Raw genomic sequence first — 21,395 nt, 5'->3', positions numbered from 1 at the left:
GTGAGAATCTGAGATTTTCACTAAGTCCCTGAAATCTGTTGTTTTTGTCCAAGTTAGCACCTATAGATCTTTCTGTGTGTAAATCCTTTGTATTATCTTCTTGCTCATGCTTGTAGAGGTTTTGAATAGCTTTTGCCACATATCTTGTTTGGCACATCATAAACTGTTATGATGTTGTTTAGGACAGATTGCATAGTTTTTTTGTTTGGAAGCTTGTGAGTGCATAGTTGGTGGTGTGGTGAGATTCTTTGCACCACCCCACCTATACTTGTTTGTTTGATCATGTGGAAACCTGGGAATACAAGAAGTGTGCCATTGGAGTGTGGTTTAGTTTCCGGTTGATCCGTAGCTCCGTTTTTGCATCGTTTTCTCGTGATGCACCTGTTCATGTCATCTTCATGCATGTCAAGATAGCTTCATGTGAAGTTCTTTCCAGAAGTTTGTCTTTTCTTCTCATGCATATGTAAGTGACTAGAATAGAGATGCATGCTACATTCTCATCTCATGCATCATGTGTTTGTGGCATCATGTTGTGTTGTTGTTCATTGGCTGTTGTTTTTATATTGGGTAGCACCGGGATCGGAGAGCGAGTACGTGGATTCGGGAGAGTACGTGCAGGACGAACAAGAGCTGTTCCAAGCCGAAGACATCACAGGCAAGATGTCCGTGACCTTGATACCGTCTCTAGCTTGGTTATGCTTAGATTCACGTTTCCTTCGTCTTATGCTCACTGCCTACCACTGAAATAATTGCCTCCTGATATTGCCATGAAACCCAAACACTTTCCCCTCCTAGCTAATGTTGTATGGCTAAGTAGGCATGCTCAGCTTCTAATGCTAGCGTTACTAGTTGCAGGTGCCATCCATCTCATGTGTCAACGTGAGAGTTTGATATCATTATGTTCTTAGCTGCTATTTAGTTAATGCACCTATATACTTGGTAAATGACGGGAGGCCTAGCATTTTGCCGGGTGTTTTGTTTTGTTATTGCCGCCTTAGTTTCCGACTACCGGTGTTTGATTCCATTACTGATCGCTCCTAACACGTTCGGGGTTGTTATTGGGACCCCCTTGATAAATCGTGTAGTGGTAAGACTTGTCCGGCAGGACCCAACATTGGTTTTAATTTGCTAATCACCTAATAATAATTTGCATAGGGAATAGCTACCCCAAGGAATTAATCAACAACCCGGGCCAGTGCTCCTCATGAGTGTTGGTCCAAACCAGAGCACTGTGCGGGGCCAACTCAGGGCAACTTGAGAGATTTCTATCATGCCACCCTACGCGTATCTCATCCGTTGTGTCGTGAGACTGAGATACGCAGCTCTTATCGGGGTCGTCGACACGACGGGAGGTCCCGCTACTCTTGTCTTACCTTAGCGATATATCTTGCGTCTAGGAATCCCGGTGAAGCTTTGGTTCTCCCCAGAGTTGAGGTTTTCCTCAAGGAATCCGACAAGATCACGAGATTCGTGATAGAGGATTACTTTCCAGCCCGTGACCGTTTGTGATGGACTAGTTGGAGCACCTCTGCAGGGTTTAATCTTTCGGAAAGCCGTGCCCGTGGTTATGTGGCAACATGGATTATTTGTTAACATCCGGTTATAGATAACTTGAACTTAATCTAATAAAACTGCCAAATGCATGCGTAACCGTGACTGTCCCCTTCGAAGACCTCTCTTCGATCGGGAACACGGTGGGGTTATGTTTGACGTAGGTAGGTGTTCAGGAGCACTTAGTGATCACCTAGTCTTCGACCGCTCACGTAGACCACCACTACTATAACTTGATCTTTGTAAGTTAGCCACCATAAATGCTTAGGATGCTGCAGCCTAAACACTGAACCTTCCTCACCTAATAGCTTGACTAGTTTCGGTACCAAGGTCATAGATTGTTGAGTCCCCGTGACTCACAAATTACTTCAACACCCCAACAGGTACATGTACGCCCGACACAGGTGATCCAGATGGAACGTAGCTGGCGTGGCAGTATGATGAGGAGAACGACCGCCTATACGTGAACTATCCAGAAGACTGAGGCTGTGGTCGTGATCGTGGGCAAGCATGCGGGATAGCATAGCCTTTTCTTTTGTTATGTAGTCCGTAGCGGAACTACCTTGTCTGAATAAATGTGTGGATGTAACTCTGATATTATCTATGTGACATGGCAAACGATTCCCTATTTGTCATTCTTTAAAGTATATATGTGCTATGTTTATCTTGCTTGCGAAACGCATAGATGCGCTTCTTTCCATTTTGGGGCATCGCCCCCTAAATAGGAAAGGACCGCATCTTAGTCGTCACAACTGCCCTCTGATGTAGAAGGGACTTTGATGACTTTGCTTGGGTTGGGTCTGATGCCTCTTCCAGCAGTTATTTTAGTCTTCAAAGGTGTTGGTGAAGACTTTGTCTCCGAGCTCATGGGAGATGGAACACAGGAGATGGAATGAGCAGGCTATTGCTTGACAATCTGCTTGGGTGCAGGCTTTGATGCCTGCGTGGTTTTGGCACAGGCGCAGCCTTCTGAAGTAATTGCTCTTTAGGCTTTGAAGCCTTTGGTTCCTATGGCACACGCTTCACTTGAGGAATAGCCGTGCCTGAAGCTTCAGCAGCAGAGGAGGTGGGTGCAGTAGCAGTAGCAGATTCTTCATTGAATTTCCTCACTGCAGCTTCTGCTTTCTTCTGAAGCTTCAGGATAATCATCAATAGTCTTGAGACTTGAAGGATGTGAAACCTCATGATCCTCGAGAGGAGGCCTTGTGCCACGTGGCTTTAGAGCGAATTTCTTCGCATACTTTGGAGTGACGAAGCGATATTCCTTCTACTCCTTAGCCCACCTGCGTTCTATCTTTTGGAGCCTGATTTTCCTCTTAGGCATTGGTTCTTGCTCATCTGGCGTGCAGCAGTCAAGGTATATATCCTGAGGGATATCAATTGCAGTGTTTTGTTAGAGTTTCTTGCCACCCTTTTTCTTTCTATCATCTTCCATTTTCTTTAGCTGAGGCTTTTGCTGAGGAATTTGAACTCTTGAGGATTCTCATGACACTGGCAGATTTTCTTCGAGAAACACAGCAAATGAGTTAAGTTGATGAGAACCTAGAGATTCATCAGCTGACATTTTTGTACCTATGAATAGAGTATAGGTGTGAGGAATTTGGAGAGGTCATATGCGTTTTCAGATTTGAAGAAATTGAAAATTTTAAAAGTTGAGGAATTTGACCAATCGGTTGTGTAATTTGGCTAAGCACTCTGATCTTGGGTTCCAGAGTTGTACAGATTTGAAAATTTGCACAATTGAGGAATCACGTGAAGAGTTTTAGTTGCTTAGTGAAATTCATCAAGTGTATGAGGAATATAGACTGATAGACACTGAGGAAAAATAGATTTCACGAATCTAAGGTAAAACAGTAGATCTAAAGGGATAGTAAAAATGGGATTTTATTCACCCTATATAGCAAGCACGAAGAACAGAAGAAGCAACAGTAGATGTTCTTCGGTGCGAGTACACTGCGCCCTAACTTGGCGGCAGAATACGGCTCCGGCGTGAGTTCGGTGACGGAGAGGTCGAGGCAGTGAAGCTGTTCCTAGCCGGCGACGAAACTTTTAGTGGTGGCGCTAGGTTTTTGCTGTGGCGGAGAGAAGGTTGAGAGAGAACGAAGATTTTTGACCGAAGGGAGTAAGGATGTAATTATAGCTCAGGTGAAAACTGTCCGTCCGATTCTTTCGAACCGAACTTCCCTTGCCTATTCGTCTCCGCACGACACGTGTAGCCATAGTTTAAAGCGGTGGATATCGTCCTTATATGATCGTGGGAAGTGGGGTTTAGTTACTGTGTAACAATAAAAAATCATTCTTGAGGATTTGAGGATTTTGTTGCAAAATCATCAGCTGACAAGGACGCAGTGAGGATTTTGAACAAAGTTTCAAGTAGAACGCATATGAAGAATTGAATAGGCTGGGTGAGTAAAGCATAAGGGGGAAGTAGGGTCTGATCTCATTCACTTAGATGAAATATCAAATTGAAGAAATAGCTATAAGTGAATGTTGTTGAGGACTTTGAAATCATGGTCCATATATATATATATATATATATATATATATATATATATATATATATATATATATATAGATGTAAATCATCAAGTGTTTTGAATATTTTGACTAACTTGAGGATTTTGTGACAAAGCGTTAGGTTGATGAATTTGAACTTTGAAGAAAAACAACTTTGAAGAAAATCATCTTGAGGAAAAACAACTTTGAAGAAAATCAACTTGAGGAATTTCAAAGTTGGGTGGTGGCGTGACCCACCGTATAAGAATGATGATTTCAGGCGCCGCGTACAATTGTCGTAGGGCCGTGAGAACCAAATTCTTCATTAATTTCCTCACACTAAGAGTGATATTCTGCATTGGTGGAAGAAAATCGATTCTTCGTGTGTTGCACATCTAAAACATTTGAAGATTCTAAGATATTTAGCTCACACCGCAGCTCGCAAAACCTTTTCTCATCCAAGGGCTTAGTGAAAATATATGCTAGTTGATCGTCAGTCTTCACATGGTCGATGGGGATATTGCCCTTGAGGACATGGTCCCGAAGAAAATGATGACGAGTCTGGATGTGCGTAGTCTTCGAATGTTGTACTGGGTTGTATGCAATCTTGATTGCACTCTCATTGTCACAGTAGAGAGACACATTCTTCATGTTGATGTTGTAGTCCTTGAGGGTTTGCTTCATCCATAGCAATTGAGCAGAGCATGATCCAGCAGCAATGTACTCAGCTTCGGTAGTGGAGAGAGAAACACAGTTCTGCTTCTTTGAGGACCAGCAGACTAATGATCTTCCGAGGAAATGACAAGTGCCAGAAGTTGACTTGCGATCCACATGGGCACCAGCATAGTCAGAGTTAGAATACCCCACAAGATGAAGATTTGAGCCCTTGGGGTACCATAATCCTAGTGTTGGTGTGTGAGCTAAGTATCGAAGAATATGCTTCACAGCCTTATGGTGTGATTCCTTCGGTTTTGCTTGAAAACGTGCACACATGCAAACACTAAGCATTATATCTGGCCTAGACGCACACAAATACAGTAAAGAGCCAATCATGGAGCGATATACCTGCTGATCGAATTCTTTACCATTTTCGTCAGTGCGGAGGTGGCCGTTGGTAGGCATGGGTCTCTTGGTGCCTTTGCACTCATGCATGTTGAATTTCCTCAGAATTTCCTTGAGGTATTTCTCCTGTGATATGAAGATCCCATTGCGTTGTTGACCAATTTGAAGTCCTAAGAAGAATTTCAGCTCCCCCATCATACACATCTGATATTCTTCACTCATCATGTAAGCAAATTCATCACTGTATCGTTTGTCAGTACAGCCAAATATGATATCATCGACATATATTTGACACACAAATAGTTCATTGTCATAGGATTTTGTGAAAAGAATTGGATCGAGTGAACCAGGTTTGAAGCCTTTCTTCACGAGGAATGATACGTCTTCGCCGTATCTATAATTTTTGATTGTTTCATGCCAATATTCTACAACTTTCATATACTTTTCGCAAGTTTTTATATTATTTGTGGGACTAACATATTGATCCAGTGCCTAGTAACAGTTCCTGTTACTTGCATTTTTTTGTTTCGCAGAGTATCCATACCAAATGAAGTCCAAACGCAATGAAAAACCTACGGGGATTTTTTTGGAATATTTATGATTTTTGGGAATAAGAATCACCGCGAAACGATGCCCGAGGGGTCACGAGCCCAGGAGGCGCTCCCTACCCCCCAGGCGCGCCTGGCGGGTTCGTGGCCAACCCCTAAGGCGGTTGTGGCCCTTCTTTCACCGCAAGAAAGCTAATATCCGGAAGAAAATCGTGTTAAAAGGACACCTCAATCGGAGTTACGGATCATCGGGAATTTAAGAAAACGTTGAAAGGCCAGAATCTGAGAGCGCAGAAACAGAAGGACACTGAGAGAGAGATCCAATCTCGGAGGGGATGTTGCCCCTCCGCCGCCATGGAGACCACGGACCAGAGGGGAAACCCTTCTCCTATCTAGGGACGAGGTCAAGGAAGAAGAAGAAGAGGGGCTATCTCCCCCTCTCTCCTGGTGGCGCTGGAACGCCGCCCGGGACATCATCGTGTGACGGCGATCTACACCAACACCTCCGTCATCTTCACCAACACCTCCATCACCTTCCCCCAACTATATTCAGCGGTCCACTCTCCCGCAACCCGCTATACCCTCTACTTGAACATGGTGCTTTATGCTTCATATTATTATCCAATTATGTGTTGCCATCCTATGATGTCTGAGTAGATTTTCGTTGTCCTCTCGGTGATTGATGAATTGCTATGATTGGTTTAATTTGCTTGTGGTTATGTTGTTGTCCTTTGGTGCCCATCATATGAGCGCGCGCGTGGTTCACACCATAGGGTTAGTAGTATGTTGATCGGACTATGTATTGGAGGGCAAGGGCGATAGAAGCTTCAGCCTAGCATAGAAATCGATGCATACAGGATTGAAGGGGAACCAATATATCTTATTGCTATGGTTGGGTTTTACCTTAATGAACGTTAGTAGGTGCGGATGCTTGATAATAGTTCCAATCATAAGTGCATAGAATTCCAAGTAAGGGATGACATGCTAGCAGTGGCCTCTCCCACATAAAACTTGATATCGGTCTAGTAATGTAGTCACATTTTTAGCGACAATTCCGCAACTCCTACCACCACTTTTCCACACTCATTAAACTAACGGAATTGTTTCTTTATCTAAGCAGCCCCTAGTTTTATTTACGTGTTCTTCATTATCTTGCAAACCTATCCTATCACACCTACAAAGTACTTCTAGTTTCATACTTGTCCTACGTAAAGCGAATGTAAAGTGTGTGTAGAATTGTATCGGTGGTCGATAGAACTTGAGGGAATATTTGTCCTACCTTTAGCTCCTCGTTGGGTTCGAACACTCTTACTTATCGAGACAGGCTACAATTGATCCCCTATACTTGTGGGTTATCAAGACCTTTTTCTAGCGCCGTTGCCGGGGAGAGATAGCGTGGGGTGGATATTCTTGTGCGTGCTTGTTTGATTTATCACTAAGTAGATTTATTTCCTGTTCTAAATTGCTCTCTATCTTTAGTTATGGATATGGAACACGAAATACTAAAACAATTAGGTGTACTTGCTACTCATGGAGATGGCGAACCTCCTAAAACCCTCGATGCTCGTTATGTGCAAAATATTATGCATTTCTTTAATAATCCTGAGAAAACCCCATTAAATTATATAATGGGATACACGTTGGATCAACGTGAATACTTCAGGGATTATCGCTTGACTCAAAAAGGGAAACTATTATGGGATCAAAGTCATATGTTGAAATGGTCTGTTTGGGAACTATGCTTGAGATATGATATTACTTGTTGCTCTAGGATGAAGGCTAAACACCTTCCATTTTCTTGTAAATTTAATGCTAATGAAACCTTGGCCTCTTATGATAATGGTATATATGATTACTATGATGTGGAACAAATAGAAGAGTTTGTTGCTTTTATGGGTGCTTATGAAATTGAAGCTCTTTTTGAAAGTGCGTTATATCGACTAGAGGGGGGGTGAATAGGAGATTTTTAGAATTTCATCACTGAGGAAATTCCTTTTGAGGAAATTCCTCACTGATGAGTAACTTACAGCGGAAACACCAAAGTATCAGGAGTGCAAAGTATCACTACAGCAGTTCTTCAGGATGAAGAATATAAAAATAGTTTGCACAGTATGCAGGCACACAAAAAACAGATGAGGATTAACTCGCGTGAAGAATTTGGGGTTGAGGAATTTCAGAGAAAGTCTTCAGCAAATTCTTCAAACAGTGACAGTGAAAATCCTCAACACACAATCTGAGGAATATAAAGAGTTGAGGAAATAGAACCCGTTTCACAGTGAAGACTGTGGTTGATGACCCACTTCCAACTGCTGTGACAGTTGTACATCTGGTTTGGAGCAGCTTGGTATTGAAACCAAAGGACACACAGTCCCTACCGTATTCTCCTTGGGCTAAGAACACACAGTCCTCACCCAACACTCGTGGTAAGTCTTTAGGGAAGACTTCCAAACCCTCACAAACTTGGTCACCTGTCGATCCACAATTGACTGCTGGATTGCTGTAGACCATGACGCCTAATCGTCTGGAGGATGCACAATCCTCAAAGGTAAAAGGCTTCAGTCCCACACAGGAACAACTTCTTCAGTGATGCTCAATCACTTGGTTTTGGTTTGTGGTTTGGTGTTTGGGGTATTTCCTCACTGATGAATTACTCTCGAAGACTAAGGAATTTGGGTTGCTCTTATGACAAGTGTCAGTTTCTAACGGAGCAGCCAACCCGCTAATGGTTGTGGGGGGCGGCTATTTATAGCCTGGGAGCATCCCGGCATGATTTGACATTAATGCCCTTAAATAATATGAGCGTTGGTGTGGATAAGACCAATGATGTGGCCCGACTAGCGGTAACGGTCGGGACCTTGAACTGTGAGAGTCCTCATGTCTCTCATATTCCTCACTTGAGGCCTTTGGTAGGATTAGGCTTGGGTTGAGCATCATGAGGAAATTCATTCCGAAGTGTTACTTCGACCACCTTTAACAGTACCGTGTTCCTATTACTCAAGTGTGAAGAAAATAAAACAGAAATGATAAATCTTCATGCTTCAAAGTCTTCAGATTGATTTTGTTCAGGACACACCGAATTCCTCAATTTCAATATCTTCATGAGGTATATCAATTTCATCGCAAATTCTTCTTGATTCCATTCTTCAGCTTCAGACTAATTTCTTCAACCGAAGATATACATTTTTAGGGGTCGATATTCATCGAATATATCAAACTCCTCAGTTTCAGACCAATTCCTTTTTCATCAAGTGACAAAAAGGGACAAACTGAGGACTAAGGCGCATGAAGACTTTCACTTCTTGGCAGTTGAGAAAGACGCGTGAGGATTCTTGGGAGCAGACTTCCTCCTTGGACCAGTGGTAGTTTCTTGTTGATCTTCATCTGATTCAGTACTGCGGAATGAAGAAAACGAACTGTCCTCAAGGTTTGGAACTGGAATTGGCCTAAATTTCTTCTTTGGTGGCCCCAACCAGTCGAAGTCCCGCACAAACTCCAATTCTTCAAGTTCTGCTCGAGTCTTCAAATGAGCCAGTGTGGCCCAGGTGCGATAAAAAACCTCATGAAGATAATGATGGTTAAGCTTCACAGCATTCTGCGTTTCATTGAGGATTTTCACAATGGTGGCGAACTGGCGTTTTACCCACTTGTGATTCCAATCCACCTTCTGGTGAAGGCTGAGAATAAGCTCTCTGGTATTCATCACCCTAGGAGCAACAGGACTTGGAGGATGGGTTTCAGTGTCATCCCATGAGGAATAAGCTTCTGGCTCTCGGAACTGGCCATCAAGGGGCCGACTGCCTTCATCAATGACTGACTTGCATTTTCCTTCAACAGGCTCGAAAGCCTTCTTGTTGACCCTTAGAGGACCGATATGGTTGTTGAAATGAGCATGATAGTTGATGCGTGACCTGCGTCTGATGAATCTCATGATCCATGGAGCGTAAATCTTCAGGTCAAAAGGGGCCATAGCATTTTCTGCCAGAGTCCTCAAAAAGAAATCATGCATGTTGATGGGAATGCCATGTGTGATGTTGAAGAGGATATTCTTCATGATGCCTACGACGTATTCTTCATCATCATGGCCCTTGATTGGCGCAAGAACGCTGCACAGGATTCTGTAAACCGTCCTGGGTTCATACTTCAGCTCATGGACCAGGGAAGTTGTTCTTGGTGGTTGACCCTTAACCAAAGGATTCATGAGGACATCCATCATCTTGTTTGCCAGCTCACGTTCATCATATAGCTTTACTGGCTGCTCTGAGGGAATTGACACTGGTAGTTCACGCAACAGCTCATTGGCAGGAGCCTTGAAGTGTGTGTTCCGCGTCATCCAATTCAGCATCCATGTGTTGATGTCTGTTGGATCTCCAGAGATGTGCAGAGTTGCATAGAATTGAAGAATGAGTTCACTATTCCAATTGCAGATATCTGAGCACACAGGGAGGAGTCCAGCTTCAAAAAGGACGTTGAGGACTGGACAAAGCATGGAATTTCTTCAAGCTCAACGTGAGGAATGTGCCTGTGCTGGAAAATCTTATTTCTTCCACACAACACAAAGGCATAGTAGTTGAGCTGTGTCCTTGTCCAAAACTTCAGATGCCTGATGCGAGGCTTGTCATAGGGATTTTCTCCGATGAAGAACATGCGTTCTTCAAAGAAGGACTCCTTTTGAAACTTTGGTTGCTTGGACAACGGCTGACGCTGCATTGGCTGAAGATTTTGCGGCTTGACTTGAGGAGAGACAATTATTGCAGTTTCTGGGTTGAGGACGACAAGGGCATTCTCTGGATCTGGTGCATTGTCCTCAGCATGTTCCTTATGGTGAGGAATTTCATCAGCTTGTGCTTCAGGCCGAGGAGCATGCTCCGGTTGAGGAATGTCATCAACCTGAGCTTCTTGTTGAAGGTTTTGCTCTGGAGGAGGAATTGGTTCATCCTGAGCCCCAACTTGAGTGTTTTGCTCAGGGCGGAGGAATTGGGTCAGCCTGAGCCTCGGGTTGAGGATTTTGCTCAGAATTTTGAATTTCATCAGGCTGAGGATTTTCACTTTGTTTTTCCTCAGCTTGAGGAGATTGCTTGGTGGAGGAGCCCGATTCATCAGCTGGTGCAGCTGATCCTTGTGCAGTTTCTTCAGGAGGAATGAAGGACTGAGGACTGTCATCAATGCGAATTTCCTCATCAGTATGTTCCTCAGATTCAGCATGCTTCATTTCCTCATCTGCCCCTTGCTCCTTGTCTTCGCTTTCGAAGGGAGTCATCTCATATGATGGAGCAACGTTGAGAGGCACAGGATCCGGAGGTGCATTTTCTTCAAGAGCTTTGAGGTGCTTGGCCTCAGTAGATTTTTCTGCTGATGAAGCTTTTCTTTCTTGGCTCCTTTTCAGCAGCCCAGGTCTTATTTACGTATGATGCAGATGGAGTCATTTTCTTCACCTTTGAAGCTTTTGGTGAAGGCATTTTCTCAGCTGAAGCAGTTTCATCAGCTGGAGCAGAGTCATTAGTTGGCTTAGAAGCACCAGCAGGAGCAGAGTCATCAGCTGGCTTATAAGCAGCTGGAGCAGGTTCACCAGCTGTAGAAGAATCATCAGCTGGATTTTCTTTGGCAATTTCCTCAATAGCCGGTTCATCCACGCGACTGCCTTGAGGGATTTCCTCAGCATGAGCAGCTTCATCAGCTGGTTCTTCAATCAGAGGCTGAGGTGTTGGTGCTAGAGGGGCAGCCTTCTTGTTGTAATCATCAACTACGTCAGTGGAAAATTTGATGAAGTTGGTTTTGAGACTTTGACGATCAGCAAGCTTAGTGTACTTGTTAGTCAAAGTCTTTAATTCAGCCTGTGTTGACACAAGTGCATCAAGCGTCAGGTTGAGGAGATTCTGTCTGAGGAATTTCTCCTTTTTGAGCTTTGCAACCTTAGCCTGTTTGGCTTGCTGCTCCTTCCACTTGGCCTCGTTGATGAATGTGGCCACCATGTGGCTGATGCCTGGGGGAAGCTTCAAATCATCGATTGGAGTGTTGGGGGTCCTCATACCAGATGTTGATGTATTCCAGGAGGACTTTTGGGTCCATGGCCAGAGGAATGGAGCTGCCAGAAGCTTGAGCTACCGTCTCTTGCTTGTTTTTGATGATGGCTTGCAGAGTGTCATCATCAAATTCATCACTACCTTCTAATGTAGAAGGAACCTTGATGATTTTGCTTGGGCTTGGTCTTGTTCCTCTCCCAGCAGTCACCTTAGTCTTCAGGGGAGTCGGTGAAGACTTTGTCTCGGAGCTTGTTGCAGATGGGACTGAGGAGCTGGAGACAGTGGGCAGTTGCTTCACTATCGGCTTCTATTCAGGCTTTGAAGCCTTTGGCGGTGCTGAGGGTTTTGGTGCTGATGCTGGTGCAGCTTTCTGAGGCATTTTCCCTTGAGGCTTTGAAGCCTTCGGTTTTGGTGGCACAGACTTCATTTGAGGAATGGCCGTACCAGAAGTCTCAGCTGCAGAGGAAGTGGCGGCAGTTGCAGGAGGAGCAGATTCTTCATTGAACTTCCTCACAACAACTTTTGCTTACTTCTGAAGCTTTGACAAGTGTTTTGACTTTTCCTCGAGATAGTCATCAATTGTCTTGAGGCTTGAGAGGTGTGCATCCTGATAATCCTAAAGAGAAGGCCATTTGCCAGGAGGCTTCAGAGCGAATTTCTTCGCATACTTGGGAGTGACGAATCTGTACTGTTTCCACTCCTTAGCCCATCGGCGTTCTATCTTTTGAAGGCTTATCTTCCTCTTGGACAGAGATTCTTGCTCACCAGGTGTGCAGTATTCCAGGTATATATCCTCAGGGATATCTATGGCAGTGTTCTGCTCGAGTTTCTTGCCACCCTTTTGCTTCCTTTCATCTTCCATTTTCTTCACTTGAGGCTTTTGCTGAGGAAATCGAACTCTTGAGGATTCTGATGAAACTTGCAGATTTTCTTCAAGAAACGCTGCAAATGAGTTAAGTTGATGAGAACCTAGAGATTCACCAGCTGACATGTTTGTACCTGTGAACAGAGTATAGTTGCGAGGAATTTGGAGTGGTGATTGCAATCTCTGGCGATAGCTAGATGAATGCTGATGACAACAAACCTTCCCTTGCAACGGCACCACAAGAATGCTGCTAGCACTCCCCGGCAACGGAACTAGAAGAATGTTGTTGAAGGCCCACCAGCGCGTGGGTTCGCAGCAGTTTTCGAGGGTAGAGTATTCGACCCAATTTGTTGGTTTGCACGACGGGAGGTGAGATAATACTCTCAAGTATTAGCAGCTGAATTTGTCAGATTCAACCATACCTGAAAGATTAGTATCTGCAAGCATAGTAGTAACAGCAAAGTAGCGAGTAAAGGCAGTGTAATGAGCAATAGCGACGGCAAGGAACAACAGTAGTGACAACAGTAGCAAGTAGAAACAGTAGCAAGCGACACTAATAGCAACAGTAGTAGCAGCAGCAGCAGAGCAAGACAAGTAACAACAGTAGCAACAGTAGTAGCAGCAACAGCAGAGCAAGACAAGTAACAACAGTAGGACAGACTCGTAGGCAATGGGTCGGTGATTTGTTTGGATGATATTCATCATGCAACAGCTATAACACGGAGAGATATGTGGCTAGCTCCCGTTCGTCAATGTGATGTAGGCATGCATTCCATGTGTCGTCATACGTGCTTAGGGAAAAGAACTTGCATGACATCTATTGTCCATCCCTCCCGTGGCAGCGTGGTCCAAAAGGAAACTACGGGATATTAAGGTTCTCGTTTTAATAAAGAACCGGACCAACGCATTAGCACTTGGTGAACACATGAACTCCTCAAACTATGGTCATCACCGGGAGTGGTTCCGGTTATTGTCACTCCGGGTTGCCGGATCATAACACATAGTAGGTAACTACAACTTGCAAGATCGGATCTAAAACACACATATATTGGTGACAACATAATAATTTCAGATCTGAAATCATGGCACTCGGGCCCTAGTGACAAGCATTAAGCATGGCAAAGTAGTAGCAACATCAATCTCAGAACATAGTGGATACTAGGGATCAATCCCCATCAAAACTAACTCGATTACATGATAGATCTCATCCTACTCATCACTGCCCAGCGAGCCTACGAATAGATTACTCACGAACGACGAAGAGCTTCATGGAATTGGAGAGGGAAGAAGGTTGATGATGACGATGGCGACGATTTCCCCTCTCCGGAGCCCAAGACGGACTTCATGGTGGTGGCGGCGCCTCCGTATCGCAAACGCGACGAAAACTTCTCTTTTATTTTTTCTGGGACGAAAGGGATCTTATAGAGCTGGAATTGGGGGCGGCAGAGCCGTGTGGGCCCCACAAGCCTGCCCACCGCCACCAGGGGGGTGGTGGCGGAGCAAGGGCTTGTGGCCCACTGGCCCACCCCCTGAGGTGGAACTTGGCACATATATTTTTGATATTTTCCAAAACTGCTCCCCGTAAATTTTCAGGACGTTGGGAGAACTTTGATTTCTGCACAGAAATAACACCAAGGCAATTCTGCTGAAAACAAGGTCAGTCCAGGTTAGTTCCATTCAAATCATGCAAATTAGAGTCCAAAACAAGGGCAAAAGAGTTTGGAAAAGTAGATACGATGGAGACGTATCAACTCCCCCAAGCTTAAAACCTTGCTTGTCCTCAAACAACTCAGTTGACAAACTGAGAGAGAAAGAAAAACTTTGACAAACTCTGTTTGATCTTGTTGTTGCAATTAAGTCTAACTCATAACCAGAATTTCAGCAAGATCACAAGTTAACCACATAAGCAAATGACACAAAGGTCTCGCGGTAAACTAATATCAATGGCATAATCAGCTAACGAGCAAATAATAATGAGGTTCAAATACCAACACTTCAATCAAAACAAGCATGAAGCAATATGAATAGGTGGTATCTCGCTAGCTCTTTCTAAGACCGCAAAACATAAATGCAGAGCACTTTCAAAGATCAAGGGCTGACTAAACATTGTAATTCATAGCAATGAAGATCCAGTCATAGTCATACTCAATATCAATCAAAAGCAAAGCATAAAAATGACAGAGGTGCTCTCTAATTGGTGCTTATATAAGAGGAGGATGACTCGACAGGAAAATAAATAGACATGCCCTTCGCAGAGGGAAGTATTGATTTGCAGAGGTGCCAGAGCTCAAGCTTTGAAAACAGAGATAATAATTTTGGGTGGTATGCTTTCATTGTGAACGCAATGACCAAGAGTTCTCAATATCTTCCATGCTACTCATGCTATAGGCGGTTCCCAAACAGAAAAGTAAAGTTTTAACTCCCCCACCACCAATCAATCACACTCCACGGCTAGCCGAATCCTCGGGTACCGTCTATACTAACATCAATCCGGGGGGGAGTCTTGTTTTACAGTTATGTTTTCAATTTAAGCGTGGAACTGGGCATTCCAAATACCGGCCCCTTTCTCGTGAATGACTGTCAATAAACACATGTCGAGGATAACACTCCTAGCATGGAAGATACCAATAGCCCTTTGTCACCACATGAGCGGTTAGGGCATGCAAAACAGATTATTTCTTGAAGGTTTAGAGAATGGCACATGCAAATTTACTTGGAACGGCAGGTAGATACCGCAAATAGGTAGGTATGGTGGACTCTCATGGATAAACTTTTGGGTTTATGGAAGTGGATGCACAAGCAGTATTCGCGCTTAGTACAAGTGAATGCTAGCAAAAGACTGGGAAGCAACCAACTAGAGAGCGACAACGGTCATCAAGATGCAATGAGTTTGACTAACATTAAATGCAAGCATGAACATGATATAAATCACCATGAACACGAACATCATAGAGGCTATGTTGATTTTGTTTCAACTACATGCATGAACATGCGCCAAGTCAAGCCACTTGAAACATTCAAAGGAGAATACCATCCTATCATACTACATCATAGTCATCTCAAAATCTATGTTGGCATTCAAGACAAACCATTATAGCTCTCAGCTAAATAAGCATAGCATCAGAAACTATGATCTTTAAGTTGTCATTGCAAACATGGTTCTCTCACAACAAAGCTAAATCTGGGTCGACAAGCTAGTCATATTTACAAAAACAAAATAGATAGAGTTCATACCAGCTTTTCAAACTCAGTCACTTCATCATATATCATCATTGTTGCCTTTCATTTGTACGATCGAACGAGGTGAACAATAATAAGCGCATTGGACTAAGCTGAATATGCAGGCAAACACAAAGGAGAAGACAAAATAATATGGCTCTTTGAAAGCTAAATAGGTAAGCATGTAAGAAGCACTAAACATTGTAACCAATATCTTCTACCTTGACACAAAGAAAAAGAAAACTATTTACACGGGAAAGCTCCCAACAAGCAAATTAAGAAAGAAAAATCTTTTTGGGCTTTCTCAAAAGGACACAAAACAAGAAAACAAGAAAACGAAAAGAAACTAGCATGGATAACAAAGTGGCAAAGTGTAAACACCGGCTAACAGAGTGAAAGCATAAGCATGAATGTAAAGTCGGTGAGAACATGTACTCCCCCAAGCTTAGGCTTTTGGCCTAGCTTGGTCTACTCCCAAGGTGGGAAATAACCAGCTCCGGGATACTCTGGAGGAGACTGTGGATGCCACTTCTGTGTGAGATCCTCTGGCTCTCACTGATAAACTGGTGTCTGGTACTCGACTGGCGGCTCGGGCACGAGCGCTTGTGGTTGGGCCAAGCCTCAATATGCGTAGATGTCCGCTGGCATAATAGTGTACCTACCTGCATGAAGATCAAACAAAGAAGGAGCAGGCAAAGTAATAGTCTCTCGAGTACCCTGACTAAACACCAGGTTATAAATCATCTGTCTACTAGCATCTCTATCGAGAAAATCATGGCGAACCATGCTGTCATAATCCAGATATCTCTCACGGAGAAGCATCTCTCCTTCCTCTCCCAATCTAATGGGTATCTCAAAGTGTCTAGCAAGACGGGTAGCATAGATACCTCCATAGACAACACCTTTAGAACGGTTCAGGTTCAACCGTTGAGCTACTATAGTGCCCAAGCTATAAGTCTTATCGTTATAAAGGCCTTCGCACAGAACCGCAAGGTCTGAAGAACTAAGTGATCCAGCCTCCCCACGGCCAATCAAACATTTTCCCACAAATAGTGAGAAGTACCAAAGCACAGGAAAATGTATGAAATCAATTCTAGCGCGAGACACTCCTCTCTCCTCTCCAACAGCAATAGAACCAATGAAATCCTCCAAGTACCTTGGACGAGGGTCACGGATATCCCCAACATAAGGTAATTTGTATACATTGCAAAAATCGTGCAGCGTCATGCACTTGGGGACATCGTATATCATGAACTTAACCATGGGAGGATTCTTCCTCGGATAAAAGTTGAAGCTTTGAACGAAAATATTGGTGAGGAGGAGGTATTGTGGGCACATATCTTCAACAAATGCAGTAAGACCTACGTTCTCCACCAAGTAATAAATGTCGTCATAAAGTCCGGCGGCGCGCAAAAATTCATCACTTGGCCACTCGGACGCTCGAACTTCTGTGACTCGAGGGACTACGTACTTTGGGTGATTCTTCTCATCCTGCTTGGGGTTACGGCTTGAAGAGCCTCTCAAGAACCTCCTCATCTTTTCCCTTTTCTAGCTCTAAAAAATTCCGAAATTTTTAGAGACTTCGAAAGAAAAGTGAATAAGGATTAACCCAACTTGTAGCAACTACTCCTACTAGTGCCTAGAGACCTTATCATGCGCTAAAACTACTTGGGACCAGCTAAAATCAACATTTCTAGCTCAAGAACAGGGTCACCAAGGTAGCAAGAATACGCGAATGATAAAGCACTAGAGCAAAAACTAATTGGACCAATGGAGGAGTCACTTACCAAGGAGTAATTTCCCCAAAACGGTTCGGAGAATGGTGTTTTGAGCAAGGAGATCGAAAATCACAGCCAAATGAGCAAGAACACGGGTTTGAGCTGCGAAACAATTTTTTCTAGAGGTGGAAGAAGAGGCTGGGAGCTAGAATGAGTGGAGGGGGTTCCTGTGGGCCCCACAAGTTTGCAGTCCGCCACTAGGGGTAGGTGGCGGTGGGAGGGCTTGTGTCCCACTGGTCTGGCCCCCAGGCCAGCTCTCACGCCCAGAAATTTTCAAAAAATCCAGAAAAAATCATACTAAAATTTTAGGACCATCGGAGAACTTTTATTTTCGAGGTATTTTTCTCTGGGACGCTAAAACAGAAAACAGGAAAAACTAAACTAATTCTATCATTTTTCTTCTAAGCAACAGAAAAGGAAAACTCAAAACGGAGGTATGTGACTCTTTGATTCATTCGTTTCATGGTCATTGAAAGAAATCCGTCAATGGGATTGATCAAGTCCTTATGACAAAACCTTCTCGAATCGCAAGAGAGAACGAATAATTTTTGAATAGCCACTAAGCTACCTCAATGGGGATATGTATCTCCCCAACAAGCAAATCATACTTCATCTTGACACAAGGAATAGGGCATTCAAAGCTCCCAATGAGAATCGATGAAGTCTTTTCGATAGGATTGATGCAATGTACTGGATATTATTTCTTTGGAAAGTGCACTATGTGCTTATTACCGTTGACATGGAAAGTGACATTGCCTTTGTTGCAATCTATAACAGCCCCTGCAGTGTTTAAAAAGGGTCTTCCGAGGATTATAGCCATGGCATCGTCCTCGGGAATATCCAAGATAACAAAGTCTGTTAAGATAGTGGTATTAGCAACCACAACAGACACATCCTCGCAAACGCCGATTGGGAAAGCAGTTGATTTGTCGGCCATTTGCAGAAAATTTTAGTGGGTGTCAACTTATCCAATTCAAGTCTACGATAAAGGGAAAGCGGCATAACACTAACACCGGCTCCAAGGTCACATAAGGCAGTTCTTACGTAGTTTCCTTTAATGGATCAAGGTATAGTGGGCACTTCGGAATCACCAAGTTTCTTAGGAGTTCCACCTTTGAAAGTGTAGTTGGCAAGCATGGTGGAGATCTCAAGATCTGGTATCTTCCGTTTATTAGTCACGATATCTTTCATGTACTTGGCATACGGAGACATCTTGAGCATATCAGTTAACCGCATCTGCAAAAAGACGGGTCTTATCATCTCAACGAAGCGCTCAAAATCCTCATCATCCTTTGTCTTGGATGGCTTAAGAGGAAAGGGCATAGGTCTTTGAACCCATGGCTCCCTCTCTTCACCATGCTTCCTAGAAGTGAAGTCATTCTTATCGTATTTCTTAGGTTGTGGATTATCAGGATTAACCATAGGTTCAATCTCCACATCCTCATCATTGCTAGGTTGAGCATCAATATGAACATCACTGTCCATATTGTCACCAGGTTCATGTTCACCACCAGATTGTGTTTCTGCATCACACGCAAAAATATCATTAGGTTCTTCAAGTGTGACAGTATTTGGTGAACTAGCGTGTAGGTTTCTATCATCCTTCTTCTTCTCCTTAGGATGACTAGGTGTATCAGCATTGATTCCTTGAGAATCTTGATCAATTCTCTTAGGATGACCTTTAGGATACAAAGGTTCCTGAGTCATTTTGCCTCCTCTAGTAATGACTCTGACAGAGTTTCCATTTAATTCATTGAGAAAGTCATTCTGAGCTTTAAGTACTTGCTCTACCTGAGTAGTAAACATAGAGGTATGTTTACTCAGAAGCTTCAAAGCATTGACATTTCTGTCTACACAAGCACTTAAATGGATAAGCATTCGAGTACTTTGTTCCAAATGTCTACTAACATAATCATTGAAACTCTGTTGTTTGGCAACAAAGTTGTCAAATTCATCAAAGCATAGACTAGCAGGTTTATCAAAAGGAATATCACTATCATCAAACCTACACAGAGAATTCACTTCCACTACCTCTATCGGGTTATCGAGACCATGGATCTCTTCGATAGGTGGTAGATTTTTGACATCTTCAGATCTAATGCCTTTCTCTTGCATAGATTGCTTGGCTTCTTGCATATCTTAGGGACTGAGGAATAGAATACCTCTTTTCTTAGGAGTTGGCTTAGGAGGTGGTTCGGGAATAGTCCAAGCATTATCGTTGATCAAGAGGTTATTCAGTAGGGTCTTAGCTTGTTCTACAGTTTGTTCCCTAAAAACACAACCGGCACAACTATCTAGGTGGTCTCTAGAGGCATCGGTAAGTCCGTTATAGAGGATATCAAGTATCTCGTTCTTATTAAGAGGCTGATCAGGCAAAGCATTCTGTAGCTGGACGAGCCTCCCCCAAGCTTGTGGAAGACTCTCTTCTTGGAGTTGAGCCAAGTTGTATATTTCCTGCAAGGCAGCTTGCTTCTTATGGGCAGGGAAATAATTCTCACAGAAGTAATAGACCATCTGCTGGGGACTACGCAAACATCCAGGAGCAAGAGAGGTGAACCAGGCTTTAGCGTCATCCTTTGGAGAGAAAAGAAATAGCTTAAGGATATAGTAGTGGCGGATCTTCTCCTCATTCGCGAAAAGGTTGGCTATTTCGGATAGTTTGGCAAGATGGGCTATGACCGTCTTAGACTCATAACCGTGAAAAGGATCAGATTTGACTAGAGAGATTATCTCAGGGTCGACAGAGAATTCATAATCCTTATCGGTGACAAAGATAGGCGAAGTGGCAAACTTCGGGTCATTTTTCATCCTAGCTTCCCGAGATTTTTCCTTCCACTTGAGAAGTAATTTCTCAGCGTCATAGGCATCCTTACACGCAAGAAAATCCTCCGCTATTTCTCCCTCCATAACGTAACCCTCAGGTATATCACGCAATTCATATCTAGGAGAGCTAGATCTAGCAGGAGCAAAAGCAGGTTCTATCTCAATAGTACCGACAGTTTCAGAAGCATCACGCGCATTGGCAGTAAGTCTAGCAATATGAGCATCAAGGAACACTCCGAGTGGAACATCAGGCAAAGGAGTATCTCTAGCGGTATCAAGCATAGCATCATCAGGCAAAATAGCATCTCTAGCATCATCAGGCAAAGCAGTATCAAGCATAGCATCTCTAGCAGTATCCGTCATAGTATCAAGCATAGCATCTCTAGCAGTGTCAGACATAGCATCTCTAGCAGTATCAAGCATAGCAGCATCAGGCATAGTATCAAGCATAGTATCATCAGGCATAGTATCAAGCATAGCATCTCTAGCAGTAGTATCACAAGCATCATCAAGCACATGCGACATATCAAGATTTCTAGTAGGAGGTGATGTCGCAAACTTACTCATAACTGAAGGTGAATCAAGTGTAGAGCTAGATGGCAATTCCTTACCTCCCCTCGTAGTTGAGGGCAAGACTTTGGTCTTCGGATCCTTCAGATTCTTCATAGTGATCAACAGATATAAATCCGAAGTAACTCAGAGAATATAGCAATGCCTCCCCGGCAACGGCGCGAGAGAAATGCTGATTGCAATCTCTGGCGATAGCTAGAGGAATGTTGATGACAACAAAACTTCCCTTGCAATGGCGCCAGAAGAATGCTGCTAGAACTCCCCGGCAACGGAACTAGAAGAATGTTGTTGATGGCCCACCAGCGCATGGGTTCGCATCAGTTTTCGAGGGTAGAGTATTCGACCCAATTTGTTGGTTTGCACGACAGAAGATGAGAGAAAACTCTCAAGTATTAGCAGCTGAATTTGTCAGATTCAACCACACCAGAAAGATTAGTATCTGCAAGCACAGTAGTAACAACAA

Source organism: Hordeum vulgare, chromosome 2H, assembly GCF_904849725.1.
Source record: "Hordeum vulgare subsp. vulgare chromosome 2H, MorexV3_pseudomolecules_assembly, whole genome shotgun sequence".
Classification (NCBI taxonomy): Eukaryota; Viridiplantae; Streptophyta; class Magnoliopsida; order Poales; family Poaceae; genus Hordeum; species Hordeum vulgare.
Note: the sequence above shows the minus strand (reverse complement) of the source record.